General features: G+C 40.3%; 1 long non-coding RNA gene across 1 annotated transcript; it reads left to right on the top strand.

The window, feature by feature from the left end:
• The first annotated feature begins 9551 nt into the window (after positions 1–9551).
• LOC138683441 (uncharacterized) lies at positions 9552–19708 on the top strand. The gene is made up of 3 exons (XR_011322966.1): positions 9552–9652; positions 15630–15761; positions 16141–19708. It is a non-coding gene; the product is annotated as an uncharacterized lncRNA (long non-coding RNA).
• Positions 19709–22644: the final 2936 nt, after the last annotated feature.

The following is a 22644-nucleotide window of genomic DNA, read 5'->3' as shown; positions in this document are numbered from 1 at the left end:
CCTGTTGCTTGGAATGCTGACCATGGAGATAAGAGAGCTGAGCAATACTGGGGGAGGACGGGCAGCAGGCTGTTGCACAGCACAGCTGTGTGCATGATCGGCGTGTGACTGCTGGATGATGACAATATGCTGCATGTACAAAGCCCATGAACCAATAGACAGGGTGGCTATGGCTCGTGCAGCGCGCCTGGCCAGCGAGCACATGCGTCATAGGCTCCCTATGTTACAACCGAGGCGTGTTTTGGCACCCGCTGGTCAAATGTGCCGAAACTCATTCCTCCACAAATGTATAAATACTGGGATTTTTCCGAAGCACATCGGGCTGGTGTATGGTAAGGCCCCCGTTGCCTCCGTGGGGACACCCACATAAAGCTGACACCTACTGATTGCTGGGCTGAGCTCGTGGCGTAAGATGGCACAAGAATGTACGGATGGTCCATCTTCCTCATAGTCCTCGGGTTGGTATGTTAATTTGCTTTACAAGATACCCTTAGCATAACGCATGTCTGTAGTTAATAAATGCTTGCATTTTCCCCTTATAGTCAGTGTGTGTGTGTTCGCCTTCTCGGGAATCCTCGAAACCACCCTAAACCAAATACCCACAAGTCCTTCTCTGCAGGGCTGCTCTCAATCCACTCATTGCCCAGTCTGTATTCACGTTTGGGATTGCCCCGACCCATGTGCAGGACCTTGTACTTGACCTTGCTGAACTTCATGAGGTTTACACGAGCTCACCTCTCTAGCCTGTCAAGATCCCTCTGGATGGCATCCCTTCCCTCTAGAGAATCAACCACACCACTCAGCTTGGTGTCATCTGCAAACTTGCTGAGGGTGCACACAAGTTATTCTTAAAAAGTCACTGTGGAATTAAGATTGAAGGCAAATCCCCTTTCCATCTCAGAGAAACAGAAAGTGGCAGCAAGAAGCCCATGGGCATTTGCATCAGGCAAAAGAGCACTTCCAGCAGGTCGAGGGAGGACATTATTCCCCTCTACTCAGACCTGTTGAGACACATCTGTAGTGCTGTGAGGGACTGAAAGAGTTAATGTGTCAATCCAGGAAATACTGGAGCTTGACTGCTTTCCCCTTTCTGAAAAATTGGAGGAATATAAGGCGTGTCCCACCCCATCAGGGATGATAAGGGCTCACAATAATTGGCATGATCCTAAATCAGTGGCAGAAAGAATTACAGTATTGGCAAAAGAGCAAGAACAGAGACTGGGAAAAGGAAAGGCAATGGTATGGAGAGTGTTGGGAGCCTCTCTAATAGCAGCCCAACAGTATAGGAGTGTAAGCAAATCTGCTGAAAGCATGAAATCTCTCCAAGACTTTTTGAGGGAGCTGCAAAATCAATTGGTGGAAGAAAGGGCTAGAAGGATAAGAGCAGAGACCCTGTTAGATGTGGAATGCAAAGCGAATCACCAATTTTGTACCGATCTGTTTGATTTATGAGATAGGGAGACAATACTGTGTGAAGCACTTAAGGACCGGAGCGGAGCTAGCGACTCCGATTCCGAAAGTGAGGCTGGTTTTCCATCCCTAGCAAAGAGAGATGACCCTAGAGAACCTTGGTCACTGACCCAAAGGACAGCTTGTTAGGCAGGAGGTTTAGACCCTCTAGAAAGAGGAGATCCAATCAGTACTGATACCCCCAATATTGATCACTTAACTGAAAGCATCCAAAAAACCGCCTGCCTCCAACTCATGCATCATAGACAATTAATCCTGAGGCAACCATCCCCAATGCTATTGATAGATGATAAAATTCAGTTGCAAGACCGGTTAAGGGACGCCCTGACTCTGCAAGCAGGAAATCCTGCCAGGCCGAGAATGGGCAGAACCCTAAAGTGGGGGGAGGTCGCCCAGGAATTAGTTAATTATGGAAGGAGAATGGGAGTCAGGAGGAATTTATTATGAGCCGAAAGAATTGAGAGGGGAATTCCCCGAGATTTAATGGAGGGGATGCCTGCCATGGCACTGGAGAAGCTTGTCCGTGCGTGGAAGGGAAAGGGGGAAACACCCCCAAAAGAAGGACCACCTACTCGAGTTAAGTGCTGGTTGCCAGGATATGAGACTGCAGTAGAAACTGTAATGATATTGGGACTAGATTTGCTGAAAGGACGAGCCTTTATAGACTCGAGAGGAAGAGAGTGGGTGTTTGGTCTCCCCACCGTGTCTGTGCGGCTATTACAGCCTGCACCTGAACCAACCCTTTCTAAGATTGTTAATGTCAAACCTTACTTGCTCCCCCTAGGGACAAGAGAAGGGATCACTTCGGTGATAGCTGAATTATGGGAGCAAGGGATAGTTGTCTCCGCACACTCGCCTTATAATTCCCCGGTGTGGCCAGTCCATAAACCCAACGGAAAGTGGCAATTGACCATTGACTATTGGCGCCTGAATGCCAACACGGGCCCCTTGACAGCTGCGGTGCCTAACATAGCTGAGCTAATTGCGACCGCACAAGAACAAGCCCATCAAATTTTAGCAACTATCGATGTAAAAGATCTGTTCTTTATGGTCCCTTTGCAGGAAGCAGACAGAGACCGCTTTGTTTTTACATGGGAAGGCGTGCAATTCACTTTTACACGTCTCCCCCAGGGATATCGGCACTTGCCGACAATTGCTCATTATGCATTGGCTCAAGAGCTCGCCGAAATCACTCCTGCAGAAGGGGTTAAGGTATACCAGTATATTGATGATGTATTGATTGGCGGCCCTGATATCAAAGAAGTGGGACAGACCCAAGCAGAGATAATTGCTCACCTAGAAAAATTTGGACTCCAAATTCCAGATGAAAAGATGCAACTCTCATCTTCCAAAGCAAAGTTCCTGGGTATCTGGTGGAGGGGAGGAACAGTGTGCATTCCCCTTGAAACCTTAACTACCCTCGAACAGGTTAAAATGCCTGGAAATAAGAGGGAACTACAACATGCCCTAGGTTCACTCATATTCTGGAGGAAACATATTCCCAATTTCTCTATCATAGCCCACCCCCTCTATGACTTAACACGCAAAAGAGCTGCTTGGGACTGGACCTCCATTCACGAGGAAGCTCTGAAGCTGTTAATCTTTGAGGCTGGGGTATATCAGGCCTTAGGGCCAATTCACCCAACAGATCCACTCCACATCGAGTGGGGTTTTGCAATTCACGGACTGTCCATACATATGTGGCAATGCAGACCAGAAGGCGCGACTCGGCCCATCGGATTCTATTCGCACAGTTTCAAAGATGCAGGAAAACGGTATTCAGTTTGGGAAAAAGGCCTCTTCGTAGTTAGCCTAGCTTTGCAGGAAGCTGAAAGAATCATACGACAGCAATCAATCCAATCAGATAACGGGAGCTACTTTACTGCGGGTTGGTCCAAGAGTGGGTACACAATGAAGAAATACAGTGGATTTTCCACACCCCATACTACCCTCAAGCAAATGGGATAGTGGAGCGTACTAATGGACTTCTAAAACAAACCCTAAAACCCCACAAACTGGGATGGCCACAACAAGTGCCAGACACAGTCACAAAAGTGAATAGCCGCTGGGGGGTGAACGGATGTCCTAGACTGACTGCATTTTGCCCCAACCCCCCCTCCCTAGTTCCAGGAAGGGGAGATAAGAAAGATACAATACACCCGCTCCACTATCCTGGACAACCTGATCTGGTAGATTTACCTACCTATGACATTGAAAACCCCTTTGAACTTGTATGCATGAATAGCAACCGATGCACATGGAAAAGACCACTGAATCCACACGCGATGGATAATACCCTCGTTTTAATCTATGTATGCTTTATATTTGCACTTTGTAGAACCAAGGAGAAAGACGGCAAGGGACGCATGTTAGTCCTGACAATACTAATTGTTATTTCTGTTATCAGTTTATTGTTATTTGTAATTTCTGTCTGTTATTATAGGGAAAGATGCTTTGGGGAGCCTTCTCCCTCATCCTCATCCTTTCCACTGGAGGACAGGGAGAAGATTCTCCAGACTTAGCTTGGAATTTGATTCAAGGTTTTATGCACCTCTGGAACGACACCAATCCAGGTGTTTGTACAAAGGAATTAAATTCGGCCTCATTAATCTATATATCATCAATCTTGTGGGGAAAAAAAAAAAAAAAGCTGGTAAACCAAATTGCTCCTGGAACAATGCTTCCAGGGGACCTTTCATGGCTCTAAAAAACCAAAACAGCCCACCTCCCTCTGACTATTCAAAGATTTACCTTCTTCCCCGAGGAGGAAACCTTGAATCTTGTGATGTTGTTGACGTGCGGAAAACAGACTCCACAATCAGTGAGATTGTAAAGTAGGTATGTTCATTCAGCGCTGGGCAGCACGGGGGGTAGTCCCACCAAAGTCGTGCGTGCCTGACTCGGCAGTTCGCTTTAAATTTATACAGTCAAGTGTTACATATACATAGAGTTTCACAGTACGCCTATACATAGGCATTACCTATCCCCGCTTCATATTAAAATTAGCTCCATGAAGTCATTTCCATAGTCTCCTCTCAACCGCGCTTGCGCAGTGCCTCCTTATGGTGGTCGTCTGGTGGTCGTGAAGATGAAGGCTGTATGTCTTCTTCACGGTGAACTCTTAACCTTCTGTCCCTGCGCAGACTCAGTCGCTCCTTGGCATTTATCCAAATCACAAGGCCGGTCTTGGCTGGTTCTTGGGGTCGACTTCTGCTCCTTATCAGGGACTATCTCCTGCCCCAGTCAGCCTCAACAATGCAAACGTTAAACATCACTTCTCATCCCCTTTGGCCATGTCTACCTCTATTGAAATTTCTTTAACTTCACTATAAGCTAGATAATTATTAAACAGTTCCTATCTACATCCATATATCTACTATATCTACTAAGGTTCCTTTGGCTCCCCATCTCATTGTTGTTAAAAGAACATGGGGCATATGGGATGTTAAATCTCACCGACGGAGAATGCTGTCTCACCATACACAACGCAACTACCTCCTTAGAAGAAGTGCGAAAGAAGATGAGAGAAGTTACAGACAAGACTGGAGAACTTTTCCAAGCAATGCAACCAAGAGACTGGCTTAACGGAGGATCGTAGGATCATTGCTGACCTCTCTCCTAACGTCCTTGGAACTCACGGGGTGGGGAAAATGGCTTGTTAGCATTGCACTCATGTTGTTATGTGGATTTTTTGTTCTTAATGCTTGGCCTTGCAATTGTTCACTGTGTGATGACCCGTGCCATCCCTTCCCTCTCTTCTCTCCCTCTTCTGTCCATTAAGTGAAGTTTTATATGTTATCTCTCTCCTTTTTTTCTCTCTCCCCTTTCTTTACATCTAAATCACCAGCCTGGGAGAAGACTATGGAGAATATTATATAGACAATGTTTGCGCCACTGGGTGGTGTGAGGGACTGAAAGAGTTAATGTCTCAAACATTGTGGTGGGGCAAGTTCTACTTAACGACGAACTCTGCATAACAAGGAACTCTGCCTAGTAAGGAACCACAGGTGAAAAGAAGCCCATCAGCACCCATCAGCAACAGGACAGGGAGGGTATGCTGGAGGGTGCACAGCTCCCTGTTGTGATGTGCTGAGCAGGACAGCTCACCATGCAGGGAAGGGGAAGTTACTCCCCAAACAACCCCCGAGTCCCAAAGGCTCACAAACTGCTCATGACACTTAATTAGCCTAATAAGTTTGAGTGCCCACCTGAAGGAGGGGCAAGGATGATAAAAGGACACAAAATGAAGCCCCAGGGGTGTGCGCCAACCGGAACTGGACTCCTCAGCTGACTGAACCAACGCTGGACCCAGAACCGGTGAAATCTTTCTCTCTTCCTTTTTCTCTCTCTGTCTTGTTCTCTCTTTCCTTTTCCTTTTCCTTTTCCATAATCCCTACACCTCATCCCTTTAGACATAAACCGTTGACCAAGTCTGGGACTAGGAGTGGATCCAGCCGCCCCTAGGCTCCTCTCTGAGAAGGAGTCTAGAAAGCAAGGGGATCTGCTCTGAACCTTGTGACTCAACGGGAGGGCTCTCCTTATTGTCTTCCCTGAACTGATCCCCAAATAAGCAAGGCCTGCAGTATATGTTTGGTGATGTAGGGTTAGCACATGTTACACAGTTTACTGACATAGTTTCATGCCAATTTTTGTTGTGAGCATGCCAATTCTTGTTGTGAGCGAATAGAAGTTGAGTTTTGTGAGTTAAAGGATCCCTGGTGTCGTTTCACCTTATTCCTGACCTGGGAATCAGCAAACCTGAGTCATCGTCATGAGAAATGGGGACGTGACAAGTGCTGGGTCCAGTTCTGAGCTCCCCAGTACAAGAGAGATACAAGCATATTAGCGCGAGTCCAGTGAAGGACTGCAAAGATGATTAAAGGCTTGGAGTATCTAACACAGAAGGAAAGGCTGAGAGAACTGGGATCATTCATTCTGGAGAAGAGAAGGCTCATGAGGGATCTTATATATAAATACTTGAGGGGGGCAGGGGGGTGAAGCAGATGAAGCAAAGCTCAGTGGTGCCCAGTGACAGGACAAGAAGCAGTAGGCACAAAATGAATTACAGGAAATTCCACTTAAACATAAGAAAATATTGTTTGGGTTTTTTTATGGTGGGGGTGGTCAAACATTGGAACAGGTTGCCCAGAGAGGCTGTAGAGTCTCCATCCTTGGAAATATTCAAAACCAAACTGGACAATGTCCAGAGCTACCTGTAGTAGTTGACCCTGCTCAGAGTAGGGGGGTTGAATTAGATGATCTCCAGAGCTCTCTTCCAATCACAACTGTTCTGTGATTGTGTAAAATCCAGTATCAGTGGGTGGGTATCTACCTATGCGCATAGGTAGGCCAGGCCAGGGAAATGCTTCTTTTCCTGCTACTGACACTTATTTGCCTGGAGAGCTGGGAGGCAGGACCTGCTGTAACCTGGAATCTGATGTTTAGCATTTCCAGTGATAAAGATGTATACCTGAGTTATTCTAAATGTAAACAGTAGGAAAGTTAGAGGCATCAAAGGATAAATGCTCTTTTTAGGAATTATTTTTGTATGATAAAGATTCCCCTTCCTCCCCACGTTAAGGCCTAGTCTACAATGACCCCTTTTGTTGTATAGCTATTTAGAATTTTTTTTTTTTTTTTTACTTCTTTGGGATTATGTGATTGGGAAAAATTATTAGGATTTAGTTCAGGAATTCAGTATCTTCCTCTATTTAAAGTATTGCCCATATCTAAAATAATCTGAAAATCTGCATACGTAGTTTTTATTATTTCTTATAAAGTAGGTTTGTATGCCAGTGGCTTAATAAAATTACTTGCATGTTCAGAGCTTGTATTTGTTTAGTTTTTAACAAATTATATTCTGGGGAATGTTTTACGGTTTCAGAAGATTTATAGTGCTGCATTTTATGGCAGTTTCTTCTGCTTGCTCTGGAGCACGTGTCATGGTGGTTTTAAGTGTGCTGTGCATGTTTGACAAGTTAGAGACTCAGCAATCCCCATCAGCGGTGAGCCACACTGTCTCAAGCTTTGTTTTTGTTGGCTGGTATCCAGTACCATGCTATAAAATACATTTTCTTGACAGTAGAAAGTGGAGAACCATATTAACTATAAAGTTTTAAAAGGTTGGCTAAACATGTGCAATAAATATTAATAAAAGAAAAGGCCACCCACCTTTGACCCTCAATACTTGTTATTAGCTTCCTCCATACTTGTTATCAGCTTTGTGTGTTTTAGAGTTACCATAGCATTTTGAGTAATAGCACTATGTAACAGTATGTAAGAATCTCTTATTTAAATGAAACAATTTATTAGCAACCCTGTATTGATTATTTTGGTAGCTTGTGGCAGGGATCATGGAGATACTGCATTACCAGAATTTTACTTTGCACTTCAGAGTTGCATGTAAAAAAGATTGTTGTCCTTTAGTGGTCTCATAATAAATAAACCAGGTGCATTTGTACCTGTAAGTAAAAGGGAATGTATAATGTTGTATGTATATCTATGTAGTGAACAGGATGTTTTATAGAGGAACCTTGTAAAGAATGATCAGTTGATTCATGTAAACTCATCTCACTCCATTTTTCTTCTTAAACAAGAACACAAAGCAGAAAAACAGCTCTGAAGAGTCATCCATCATCTTGTAGTAAAATGAAGTTCTAATTCATGATGGCTGAATGGGCTTCAGATTTTTTTCTTTCTTTTTTTTTTGTGTTACATGGCTCGTAAGATTAAAAAAAAATGGGATATGGACCAAACCAGAGATAGTAAGGAACATGAAATGGGAAGTGATTCAAGAGTCACTAGAGCTGACACGTAACCATTCTTTTCCAGCTTAGATGGTTCTCATCTCCCTAGTTATAGAGCTATATTTCACTTGCACCCCTAATTATATTTTAGCTTTGCTGTATTTCTCTTGTTAAAGACATTAGTGGTTCCTATTTTGTGAATTTCATGTGCTGTATTATGTAAAAAAATAAATATATATTTACACACACACACACTTTAATTATAGATGGATGTTAGTGGTTGAATATTGAATTATTAATTCACTTTGAGAAGAGTCTATTCCTGTTTTTTTGAGAAAGGAGAAGTGGTAAGCTTGGAGAAAAAAAAAGGGCTAGAAAAATGAGCATTATTCAGTGAAATACTAACATGATGATGCATGCTGCTAGCTCTGGATACCTTTATTACATAGGTAACACAAACACTGTCAAGATCTGTCTTCAGTCTTGGACAGTATCCTTTTAAAGATTCACTATTTCTCAAAAGTAGATACGTTTCTCCCCCCCTCCCCCCCCCCCCCCCCCAGTTAGTCAGATGCACATACATTTTTTTGTTTGTATTAAGATGTGTTGCTGAAGCTCGAGTCTTACAAAGTTTCTCTGTTGGCCTGCTGATTCAGACTGAATACAGCAATCGGTCACATGGAAAACTATGCTGTGTGTATAAAAGAACAATACTCTTAATGTCTGAAAATGAGTTTCTGTGCTGACCAGAAAGGTGACAGAGCTGTGAGATATTGGCTTCAAATACCAAGTTCTTCTGAGCATTCTAGGGAAGAAAGAACCAAGAATGAAAACCAGCTATTCTTATGTTTCAGCAGTCAGCAAGTGAAAGGTCAGCGCTGTGTGAGAAAGCTTTAGTGTGAGAAGGGAAAAACAGATAAAGAAAAGAGCAGGGTAGAAGAATTAAGAATTAAAAAGAAAAATGCAGAAGTCATGAAGGCTTGCATTGCTATATCTGAAGCACATCATTGTTCTCCTTCAAATCCCTCTTTAACTTTTTATTTCCATTATGCCCACAAAGACCCTGGAGCAGTTAGCCTATGGAAACCACTGGTTATCACACTGACACCAATTTATACTTCCTTCTCTGCCTACATCCATGTGTTGTCACTCCTTTTACATTGTACTGTGCTCTGGAGAGGAACTTTTATTCATTCATGTATTCTCATATTCATTCACATATTCCAGCTTGTTCCTACTACAGTGTGACTTTGATCTGCTATTTGACAATATGAATATTAATTCTAAGATCTAGATGAATGACCAGCTAACTATCCATATTTTGCTTTATTTCAGAGTGTTGTGCATTGCCTTTGGCATCTCAAGCTGAACCAGGTCATGGTTGGTACAGGAAATGGTTTGGCAAAAGTGTACTATGATCCTGTCAAAAGCTGGAGGTACGTAATTGTAATTAATGATTAAGAACATGATTTTTTCTTAAATTTAGCCTGATTCTGTGATTATACTAAGAAATGAGAAAAATTTGTTTAGTAACATTTATTTTGCAGAATTTTACTTATTTAGTTACAGTAGAAAGAAAAAAAAAAACCAAAATGAGTTTGATTTTGAAAAGCAGTGCACTTTCCTCTGGGCCTTTCATGGTGCTGTATGCTGGAAGTTCTACCTGAATTTAGAAACACTTTCATTTTTTAATTTCATGAAATCTACAGCAAGAATAACCAACCTTTCATGTGATGTCTTGAAGATTGCTGATATGGTGTTACTGAAAGGATATTTATTTTATTTAGTCATATTTTTTGATGTCTTTTTTTTTTCCTGAAGTGAAAATCTTGATTAGAAACATTAAACTTCATTGTCTGTGAAGTAATGCTAGAAGATGCAATTTGATAGGGGGCAAGGCAAGGAAGCACATTCCCATCTTCATGCTTGTCTTCTCACCCACCCCCTCCTATCACGTGTGGATTTTGCCTGTACATCTAATGGAAATGTGATAGTGATTCATCAGAAGGTGACTTGTCAGCCTATAATGAGGAGAACTTAACTAGTCTATAAATACTTATTTTGCAATTAATTTGCTTTTACCATCTGGGTTGGCTGGAGAAGTGGGGCATGCTTCCTTCCTATCAGCAGGGGGAAAATGTACACTTCATCTATACTGAGTGGTATGAATAAGATGGTCTTCCCTTATATACCCTCATCTTTGTTTCACTGGCATCCAAAAACATACTCTGTTACAGTTCACATTTTCTGGATACTTACTGTGACCTGGACACTTGAATGTGAAGATAAACTCTGGTTTATAAGATTGTCACAAATACATTTTATTTTTCTGGTCTTCATCAATTTAGAGAACAAGAGAGTGATTGGTCATCATTATTTGGATCCCTCTCCAGATGACTGCCTGAGTCTTCTAGGCACAGACCACAAGAGCCCTAGCTCCATTTTGCACCCAGTTTGTTTCCTGGTACTTATCGTGAGAAGGAAAATACCACCAGCTTAAATCAGTTTTGCTGCAGCCAGGCTTATGCAGGCTTTCCTGCTGCAGTGTTACTGACACCTCTGGTTAGATAACTGCCACCTCTGCTGCTTAGGAAGAATACTAGGAGCAAATCATTGCCCATGTTTGGAGAGAAGCACTTTCAGTGTGCACGCTACAAGTACGGTGGACAAATGAAGTGTGAAATGCATCTTCTGCCATTATTTCTGCATGTCATATAAACCGCTCTATAACAGAAACACTAACCTCTCTACCCTCCTTCATATGTGCATGGACAGGCAAAGATACACACATTCATGAATATTTAAAGTACTACATAATTTAGTTGAGACTATGTCTTGAATAAAAAATGGTTTCTGTCTGATATAAACAGACCAACTGAACTGCTGTATGTTTCCTCCTAGGGGAGCAAAATTACTCAAAGTCAAAAGAAAAATAAAGAGAGAGACAAGCAGAGGCTCTTCTGCAGGATTGCATTATAACACATAAGGAATTTAAACATATCTTTATAACAGCATCCTTAGCTCTTTCTCAGGTATGATATTATTTGCAGATCATTTAGCTTTATATTTTCCCCTCTAAATAGTTGCAGTCTTTCATTAAGTATTGAGCATTGGTGTGAGATGTTAGTGCTTCATACAAGTTTGTTTATAACCTTGCACAACCAGAAAGGTATATATTCTGTATGCTCTTCAATTATTAATAATGTTTGGTTTCTAGATTCTGATGCACCTGAAAGGACAACTGCCTTAAAAATATGGGGCTGTCCTCTTATAAGTTGTTGTGGTTTAACCCCAGCCAGCAACTAAGCACCACGCAGCCACTCACTCACTCCTGCCCGCTCCCAGTGGGATGGGGAGGACAATCAAAAAAAAGAAGTAAAACTCATGGGTTGAGATAAGAATGGTTTAATAACTAAAGCAAAATAAAATATAATAACAATAATAATAAAAATATAACAATAAAAATATAGCAATAATAATAATAGCGATGAAAAGGAATATAACAAAAAAAAGAGAGAAATAAACCTCAAGAAAATACAAGTAATGCACAATTCAATTGCTCACCACCCACTGGCCGATGCCCAAGCAGCGATCCACCCCTCCCAGCCAACTCCCCCCAGTTTATATACTGAGCATGATGTTCTATAGTATGGAATGTCCCTTTGGCTAGTTCAGGTCAGCTGTCCTGGCTATGCTCCCTCCCAGCTTCTTGTACACCTGCTTGCTGGCAGAGCATGGGAAACTGAAAAATCCTTAACTTAGGGTAAGGGCTACTTAGGAACAACTAAAACATCAGTGTGTTATCAACATTATTCTCACACTAAATCCAAAACACACTGTACCACCTACTAAGAAGAAAATTAACTCTATCCCAGCCAAAACCAGGACACAAGTATTTTGTTTTGGGTTTTGGTTGGGTTTTTTTTTTAAATAATTAAGCTTCAAGATTCTCTTTTTCCTTTCTTAAATCTTAAGGTTTGCATAACTAAATTGGTGAGTATATAGATGGGTTTAGGAAGCTTTTTGCTACTTGGGAACATTAACAATACCAGTGGCAAAATCAGAGATGTTAGTGATAGGTCTTGAACAAATTCTAAGTGATTTTTCAAGATTTAGAACTTGCCCAGAGATATATGGGGGTTTAAATAGCTTAAATATCTCTCCTGCCTCAGTGTTATACTTGTATAAGACCTCATGTTCATATTAAGACTTGCTGATGCATAAGAAAGTTATCATTGTTACTATGAAATGTTTAGTGACCTGCCTTTTCTCAAGGGCAAATTTTACAAGGGGACGAAGGGATCAACAGAGGTTTTGGCCCTCCCCATTAGCATTGCCCTATGTAATGTTTCCTCATGTGAAGTAAGAGCTGTCACACGGTTGTGCTGTCCTGCTTCTCTTCTTCCTTTTCCAGTTCCACAGTGTTTGGATTTAGCTCTGTTTTCCAGTAGTCTTGGTCTTAGAAATAGCTAAAATCATTTCTGTAGAACAAAGAAGTTGTTTGGCAGCATAATAAACAAAAAGAAAGTTTAGAATGCATAAGTCTGGGCAGTCTTGGTAACCAGGCCCATATCAAGGCACTTTGGTTCTGGGTTCCCATCTCAGGTACTTTCTAGCCACAGCTGTCCCCTACTTACCTCACTGCTGCAGATGTGCAGCTCCAGTTTTTGGATATCAGTGGGTAAAGTAGCAGCTGTAAAGATCAGGGATATCTATCTCACTCCATCCTTACTACAGCTTTGGCTATATCAGCACATGGTCTTGTTATGGATGCACGACTAAACAAATCCAACAGGTGTTAAAACTTAAGATTTATTCTTCAGCAAAAGTTAGAAGTTCAGTAACATTTTATAAACCACAGGTTCAATGATGTAAAGAGAATTAATACTACATGGCCAACTTAAGAATCCCCAAGATTTAAAGTGATGGCTCAAAATGCACCTATTACTCACCTAAAAGCTGAGGGCTCTCTCCCTCGAGGAGTTACCTCAGGCGGTGCCCCGGCCCGAGGGGAAGTCCCTGACTGCAGACCCGCTGCTCCAAGGAGGACTGCCAACGTGTCCTCTGGCGGGACCCCATTTATACCCCTGTCAAATCTGACCTGTGGTCATTTAATTCTATTGGCTAGGAGGGTCACCTCAGTGTACCTAGTGCATCTTAATTGGCCAGTTCAAATTTCAACCTGCACCCTCCAGGGTTTCCTTCCCCTTCTCCCTTCCTGGAGAAGTTTCGTTTCCTGCTGGCAGGATGGGATGGGGGGGGATGTACTGCCACAGGTCTATTATCTAAATACTTTGTGTGCACTGTCCGTAATGTTTATACTGTAAAGAGCTTTTGTGATTTTTTAAAAAAACTTTCTGCTTAAAATCCAATGGAACTTGTGTATCCAATGGCATTAATAAATGCCATTCAAAGATTTAGGTCCCAATTATGCAAAGTTTCAGAATTTTATCACTGAGTTTTAGCTGTTTAACTGTTTCTTCCACATAATGTTGAAACTAAAGAAAGATACTTCCATATAAAGCAATGCAGAAAAATATTGTAAGGATTTGCCTTACAATTTTTTAAGTTTGTTGCATATTTTGGAAACTTTTCAGAGGTTATATGTCTGTCTCTTAAGCTTACAGGTAGAACTGGAAAGAACTGAAGATCTCAGAAGTCCTTTCCAAAGTGAACCAACTCCTTTTTCCTTCTCCTTCTCCTCTTTTATTTTTTTTTTCCTTCAGACTTCTAGCTGTTCTTTAATCTCAGGATTGCCTGTAATGGCTACTTACAATGCAGGAATGTTGTTTGAGGGATTAGGTGTTACTTTTAAAACATAAGAATGCGAAATTTGAGTTTCCCCTGGGCAACCTTGATTCCACAAATGGCAAAAGCTTGGATCTGTGCATTAGTCATCTCACATGCTCTATGCTAACAAATCAAGCTTAGTGCTTGCTAGCAAATTGTCCCAGGCATTTCATAATTCATGAAATCTGCAAAAATAAAACCTAAACATTTATTCCCAAAGATCTACTGCTGTGTCACATGGTTGTGACTTCACTCAGTCTAATAAATTGAGCAGGCTTCCAGAAATAAGATGGAAAAATCAAACTGATAGTTCCCTGGATGCTGCCTTCCATTTTTTATTCAGTATAGAGCTGGTGCCCCAAATTTAAGATTTGTTTGGTTGGTTTTTGTCTTTGTTGGGTCTTTTGACCCTAACACAATTTCCCACATTTTGGGAAACAGCAGCAATTAGCAGACCTGAATGTCAGAGCTAAACCTCACCACAAGAAAACTGTGTCCCTTAATATGGTTTCTCTGTTGCTGACAAATGTGTCTCTTGTCTGAGCAGACCAAAACAGCACATAGATAAATTACTGTGATTGAATGTGGACACATATTTAGCTAACGGTCACAAGAGCATTTCAGACGCCTTTAGAAGGCCTTGAACAGAATAAACAAGAAGACAAAAAAAAAAAAGATGCCAATTAGAAGAACACAGGTGCGCATTCCACGATAAAGGGAACTTGGCACAAAGAACCTCAATTCGGCAGTTTATCTTGACCAATTAGACTGAGACAAGTTTCGCATGTTTTAGTTAGTATAACCAATTATGTCCTATGTTTATGCACGTGTACAGTGTTGATATAACCAATCATTAAGTGTAACTAGGTGCGTGGACAGTGTGTGAATAATGTGTGTAACCAATAATAAAATAGCTAAACGCATGTACAGATGTAACCAATGTATAAAATGATGTCTGATGCTCTAGTAAAGGGTCTTCAAATATGATCATATTGATCTGTCATTGAGTCCACGATTATGCTCCCGCAATTGAAGATACTGTAGCAGTTTTATGAGTAAATAGAAGTTTTAAATCCTGATAATTTAGCCAAATTGTCTCAGTTATGGCTATTATTCCAACCTTGATTAATCTCATTATTTAAGGAAAACATGGTTATGACTTCATATGCAGAAACATCGTATTTTTGGATCATTGAGGGGATTCCTCCCCTCTCTGTCTCAGATCCAAGAATGCATCTATGGTTTTGTCATGCTGTTAGAGTATTAGAAAGCTGTAGAAAAATGAAAAGTTCAGAAAAGAGCAACCAGTTAGTCACAATGCTAATGCTGAGAACTGAATGACAGGGCAATAAATTAAATATGCATAAACAGTGCAGACAGTATTTCAGATGAAAGACTGCTGCCTGAAGGAACCCTGGAAATCTGACTGCTTTCATCTTTGAAAAATTCAGCAGGAAGAAGCCCTCTAAAATACACCTCAGTAAACCACTGCTTGGATACAGAAGAACTGGGAGTCTGTTTGCTTCTGCCACCTTTCCCATTGCATGGAAGAATCCCAGTCTTCACCCTTGTAATTAAAACCATAAAAAGATAATGGAGTTTCTAACATTTCTTTTTCTCCAGACTGTGACTATTCAGTTCTTGTGCTTCCGATGTTCTGTGAACCATGACAGCAAAGCACCAGTAAACAGCTGGAGAAGGATAGGCTGGACCCCATGAAGTCTCACAAACCTGAACCTCCAGTAGCAGGACCAGGTAATCTAGGCATAATCATTTCAGACTGTCATATGCCAAAGGGACCGTCATGCTTGGTTTCTACACTCGTTCAGATTTGCATTCAAAGTTTTTTGGGTGATGAGTCTATGTGTGTGGGCAGTGTCCAGCACTGTAAGATGTTGGTCTTTGATTGGAGTGCTTGCCTAGAATAAATTAATAATTGCAATGACTTACTTTAAGTTATATAATCAGTAAAACACTTATGTGAATGCAGCTCTAAATTAGACTCTTCCTATAGTATTAAATAGCTTCTTTGTATCAGATCGCTGTTACAGACACAATACATTTCTCTGTTTATTTCTTAAATATTTTTCTCTAAAATAACTCTCTTTTTCTTTTTCTTTTTTTTTTGCTACAGGTCACAGTAGCTGTGTTGGAACTCACCGAGATACCTTGTCATCATATATAGTCAAGAATATTGCACTGGATAAGACAGATGATAGCAACCCACGAGAGGCTATTTTACATCATGCAAAGGAAGTAGAGGAAAATCCATACTGGGTTACTCCGGCATATACTAAGTTGTCATGGAGGCTCACACAATCAAATTAAACAGGTGTTAAACTCAACAAAATTTATTCTTCAATCAAAATCATTTAGAACTCCAGCAACATTAGTAAACCACAGGTTCAGTAAGGGGAAATTAATACTATACAACCAATTTAAGAATTCTTAAGCTTTAGAAATGATAACCCAAAATGCGCATATCACTCACCTAAAAGATGAGGGCTCTCAACCTCGAGGAGTTACCTTGGGTGGCATCCCAACCCAAGGGGAGAGTCCCTGACTGCAGATCCGCTGCTCTGAGGAGGACCAACTCAATTTGCCCTCCGGCAGGGCTCCATTTATAGCCTAGTGGAATCTGATCTGTGGTCAAATAAGGTCATGTTAGTCGTCATTGGCTGAGGGCCAATGCTTCCTTATTCCTCAACCGAAGTGTGTACCTGGAGGTCGTAACCTGACTTCACCATGCGGGTGGGGAGGCTTGACCCCCAAACTGTGGCTTCTAGGTTTTTTTTTCTCTTTTCCATGGCCGAGAAGTTTCGCTATCAGGTTGGGTGTACCTGCCACATAAGTAAAGAAACAATTAAAAATACAAGTAATATTTTTGGAGACCAGTGGGAGTTTGGTAAAAATAGAAGACACATTTTTAATGGTATACTTTGCCTTTTCTGGATTGCTGCCACGAATATGTAAACCAAGAATATGTCATACTCTTATATGAAGATAAGAGTTTCCAGAAGGTTAAATTGTTGAAATTTGACATTTCCATTTTTAAAATGTACCTGTTAGTGCTAGAAAATTATTTTAAAGCTTTTTAAGTTCATTAGAATTTAGAATCTTCTCCAAATCAATGTCTGAAATTGTAATATACCTTTTAATAAGGTACTTTACCATTGACAGACTGAGATGATAAGTTTTCTAATATGCCCTCTAGTTCTGACTGATTCTTAGGTTAAACCTTCAAGATTGGTGTTATGACAGCATATTTTATATTATTTCTCGAATATCATAAGTTTTTATTTGAATTTTTGCTACATAAGGACCTGATTACCTGCTTGAACTAACTTGGTCTTACAGGTATAGAAATTCTAAAAAATTCCACCGATAAAATCTCCTACCAAAAATTCAACATAAAGAAATAAGTGTTCAGTTGTTTTTACATAAATTAAACAGCCTCATCAAGATTATGGTAGTAAAATCTTGGTAATCCCACAGATGGTAACTTACTAAGTTTAAATTGTATGTATGAGTGTGATATTTGTGTGTATGTGTTACAATGAAAATTGTGCAATATGCTTCTTTAATGCTTTCTACCAAATTTTTTTTTATTATTTTCTAAGAATAAATGCAATTCAAAATTTCAAAATTTCAAAATGCATAAGGAAAAGGTTGTGAAGAGATGAAATAGTCTGCACAAAACAGGCAGAGCCAATAACAAACTGTTTTTTCTTGTTTGCAGCCCAGTGTTTTATCTCCTAGGCTGTACTTTCATTAGTACTTTACTTACTGTATTTTCTTTATTAGTTTTTAGCTCTTTAGTGCAACAACCATCACCTCTTTCCAGAAACTCAAAGTATATTAAGAATCATAGCTGTTTCTAGTGGTGACACTTGTTTTCTGACTTGACCCACATGTTCACAAAGATAACTGAATAGCTGTTCCAAAGCAGCTTAAGAACATCAGTGACCCAGCCTGGCTTTGACTGGGTAATTAATAAGTATGGCATTGTTGTAAAGTACATCAAATCAATGCATTATACAATATCATCCTTGGTATCAAAGAAGAAATATTTGAAAGCCTGATTCTGTAACAGTTGTCGTAATGAATATGCTAAATATTGATTTTTTTTAACTGAGAGTTCACATTTGCTAGAGATGAAATTTACTTTGAATGTGTAGGTACCTGGTCTTATTTGAGAGATGCAACTATCCATTCTCAAATGTAAATACGATCGCACATTCCATCAGGTAGATAGATACCTCAGTATATTTTTGGCTTAGTAACTTCATTGATTGTATATTAATTTTCATCCCTGACACCTGCAATGTAGTAGACATGAAAGTTTTAAAACATAGCTGTATTACAGAAGGCTTACTGTGTCAGGTGGGCAGATCTCATTATGGTTTCTTGTTAAAAGATGTAGCTGCAGGGGAAAAAGAGAGCTGGCTGAGAAGTGGGGAGGATGCAAGTCCAGATTGCTATTAATTTACACACCAGACGGTGATATGTATGTGGGGGAGTTGGATGGCAGCCAACAGCATGCTGCCTTGATGGTTTTGTCAGTTGATAAATCTCATGCCAGTGAAACTGCCATTATCCTTGCTTTAAAAACTTGACTTTAAGATGTACCCTATGCAAAGAGTATTTTAAAACTATTTTTATTAATAAATAAATTATTAATATATTAAATAATATTAAGAATACTAACACAGGCTAGGGCACTGAAATGCAAAAACTTTCTTTATAATTGTGTTATGTTCTTAATTTTCAGAATTGAGGTCTATATTAACATTTGCAGTCCAATGGCAGTCATAGGTTTCATTAGCTGCTTGCCTGCACACACTCATAAAATAGAGCGCTGTGTTAATTTTACATCCTATACCTGACTTTGAAGGGCATGTATGTTTTCCTTGTATATAAAGTATCTTACAGATGTTCTTACAGATGCATGTTTAATAAAATATGCAAAGTACAAGTAATTGATGTAAATTATCACATAATATTGGATTGTAAGAGTGTCCCCGGTGGCCCTGTTAAAATCAGGAGTTAATAACAAGCAGTATACAAATCTAGGGAAACTGGCTTCTTTAGCTATAGCATAAGATATACTATAGAGTTAGGAAAGGTGATATTCTGATACATGCTTAAAATTACATACTATCTTGAAACCTAGAAAACATACAACCAGTACATTTCATTTTTTTCAATAGTGTTTATTCTTTTTACTACTTTATTTCTCTACTATCAGTTTTTCTACATTTCTTGTAGTAACTTTTCACTTAAATATGGTATAAAAGTATCCACTTTATATATCTCGTTTGACAAGTCTTTTGTTTTTGTGTTGTCTAACGAACGGTTATTCACTTACAGTTTTTCATTTTCCTTCTTAAGAAAATGTCTAAGGAAACCATAGTTACTTAGTTTTCTTCAGTGATGGTTATAAAATAATTTTAGACTGAGAAGACTAAGAAACGCTCATTTTTTGGTTGATCAGAGTTTTCATAACTCTGTGATTGTGATGACTGGGTTAGAGTTCATCTGGTCCTGATTCATAGCAATTAGGTCATTCTAAATCAGATAACTGATTTCATGCTTTTTTAATTGTATTTTCACTTTAATAATTCTTATAAGAAATACCTGTGGCATGACTTTTGCTGTTAGTTTATACATTGTATGTAAAAATATTTCCTTTTTGTTGGAGTTAAAGGTGCCTAATTTATTCTTGAAGCCAAATAGTAATTTGCATTATTTATCACTTGAAATTATTTTCAAGCTTGTTATCAGTAGCCTGACCTTTCTGTTTCTCCTATAATTTGAGCTAGAAAAGGAGGGGGAAGTATGTAAGTGGCAAAAGGATGGGTGAAAAAAAAGATGCTGCTGAAAGGATACTGAGGGATGATAAGAAGTACATGCTGAATCAGAAGATGACTTATCACAGAAGCCCAATGTGAATAAAGTGTCAAAAAAAGATGTGATCAATGCAGCAGAAAAGTCATAATGGATGAGGATAAAGAAAAGACCTTGAGATTTTTCAGGAAAAAGCTTGTTAGAGACCTTGGCAAGAGTCATTCCAGTGGAGTGAAAGGAAAAGAAGGACAGATTGAAGATTTCAAGTAAAGAACTACAGGAAAGGAACTTGAGGCATCAGTTGTAAATGTTTGAAAATTACATTATTTGTGAGCTGTTTGTTTTAACACAGCTGTACAGAGATACAGTAATGACTTCAGATGTCCCTCTGAAAGATCAGCAGGAATTACTGAGCATTGTAGCTGAGAGCCTAATCAGGCCCAGATGTAGCTCTCTTCTGTACCACAGGGAAGGTGAGGGTGAAATTTCCCTCCCCATCAAGATGGACCGGAGTTCTTAGAAAATATCTTACAGTTCAGTGATGTTGCTCCTATTTTGCTTTGTCATTGCTGCTTGTCACAGGCAAAAGGGAATGATGTGAAGCAACAGCCTGTAGCTGTGCTGTGTTCACTGATCTTTTTCTCAATGGCAGTACCAGCGTCTGAAGTGTTAGTCATATAGTGGCTCAAGTATCTTTACTTGGAGAAGCAGGACTGAACAGAATGTTTTGCAACAGTGATTTTGTTGACACATGTTGATATATTTAAGCTAAATCTTCTTTGGAAATTGTTAATTTTGAGAGGGAATCCCCTGAGATTCAAAGAAGAGTCAGGCTGGTTGGTGGGGTAAGGAATACAAAGGGGCCTGATGCTGAAAACCTCTGCTTTTCAGTCTGAAAGTAGCCTTTCTGACATTATTCTAGTTACTTCTTTCTTTGTTTCAGTGCAATATAAACACAGATTTCAAAAGTTACTGCAACGAGTCACATGCTGTGATATGCAATTGTCATCTCCAGCTGGTTTAGTCATAGCAGTATTTTTTTAGCTGCCAGTCTATGAATCTCAGATGCCAATGAGCTACTTTCTACTGGATCCCTGAAAGGTAACTAAGGAAAACAACCCATAACCAGAGGGATTATGTTGACTCTAGAGCAGTCTGTATGGCCCCTGGAAATTTTTTAGGGGTCTGCACATCTGAATATGTTGTAAAACCACTGGAGTAAAGAGCAGCATGCAGAAAATCTTACAAACAAATCTAGTAAGAATAAATCATGTTAGTCTTGTTTTCCCCTTTTTGTTTGCAGCCTGTTAGTGTAACCCACAATAGAAATGCATTTGTCAGTGTATGAGATACTGGTTTCAGCTGACAGTCATGTGGAATCACAGGATCATAGAATAATTTAGGTAGGAAGGGAACCTCTGGAGGTCATCTAGTCCAGCTTCCTGCTTAAAGCATGTTCACTTAGATCAGGTTGCTCAGGTCCAATTAAATTCAGGTTGCTCAGGGACTTGCCCAGCCAAGTTTGAATATCCTCAGGGATGGAGATTCCACAACCTCTCTGGGCAGCCTGTTCCAGCAGTCAGGTTGGCAGGCACAGTATGCCCTTGCTAAATCCATGCTGGCTATTCCCTGTCACCTTCTTGTCCTTCATGTGCCTGGAAATGCCTTCCATGAGGATTTGTTCCATAGCCTTCCCAGGCACTGAGGTTAGGTAGACCATCCTGTAGTTCCCCAAATCTTACTTTTGCCCTTCACGAAGATGAATATGTTTGCCTTTTCTAGTGATCAAGAACCTCCCTTGATCACCATGACCTCTCAAAGATGATAGAGTGCCCTTGCAATGACATTGGCCATCTCCCTCAGTACCTTTGGGTCCAATCCCATCTGGTCTTGTGGATTTGTGTATATCCAATGAGCTATGTACTCCCTGTCTCTGTCTTCCTTTTCTGTTGGTAATGTCTCACTCCCTCCCAAAGACTCTGCTGGTAGTGTAGGGGTCCTCAGAGACCTTCTCAGGGAAAACTGAGCCAAAAAAAGCAATGAGTGCCTTGGCCTTTTCCATATCCTATGGTAGTAGGTTACCTGCCCCATTGAGCATATTTTCCTTAGCATCCCTTTGGCTGTCACTGTAGTTGTAGAAGCCCTTAGTGTTGCATTTTACATTTCTTTCTAGTTTCAACTTGTATTGGGTTTGTGTGGCAAGGTTTTGGTAGCCGGGGGCTACAGGGGTGGCTTCTGTGAGAAGCTGCTAGTGATTAGAATAAAATTGTATCTAAAGAAAAGATAGGCATAGAAACTCAGTTGTCTTCCTCATGGAACTACAATAATTTTGTTAAAAGTTTGCCTTACTGAAATGATTATTTCAATTTTCGCTAACTTGGCTGTTGTTAATTCCTACCAACCTTTCACTGTTGTTAAAGCATACATACAAAGCTCTTTTCAGTATTGGTATTAACTTGATTTAAACTTTCTTCTTGCACAGGTGTATTGGGTTTGTGTGGCAAGGTTTTGGTAGCGGGGGGGGTTACAGGGGTGGCTTCTGTGAGAAGCTGCTAGAAGCTTCACCTATGTCCGATAAAGCCAATGCCAACCGGCTCCAAGATGGACCCGCTGTTGGCCAAGGCCGAGCCAATCAGCAATGGTGGTAGTGCCTCTGTGATAACATATTTAAGAAGGGGAAAATAAACAAAACACGCAGCAGCAGCCGAAGAGAGGAGTGAGAATATGTGAGAGAAAGAACTCAGCAGACACCAAGGTCAGTGAAGAAGGAGGGGGAGGTGCTCCAGGTGCT

This window comes from Haliaeetus albicilla, chromosome W (genome assembly GCF_947461875.1).
Source record: "Haliaeetus albicilla chromosome W, bHalAlb1.1, whole genome shotgun sequence".
NCBI lineage: Eukaryota > Metazoa > Chordata > Aves > Accipitriformes > Accipitridae > Haliaeetus > Haliaeetus albicilla.
Note: the sequence above shows the minus strand (reverse complement) of the source record. Positions and strands in the feature narration are given on the sequence as shown.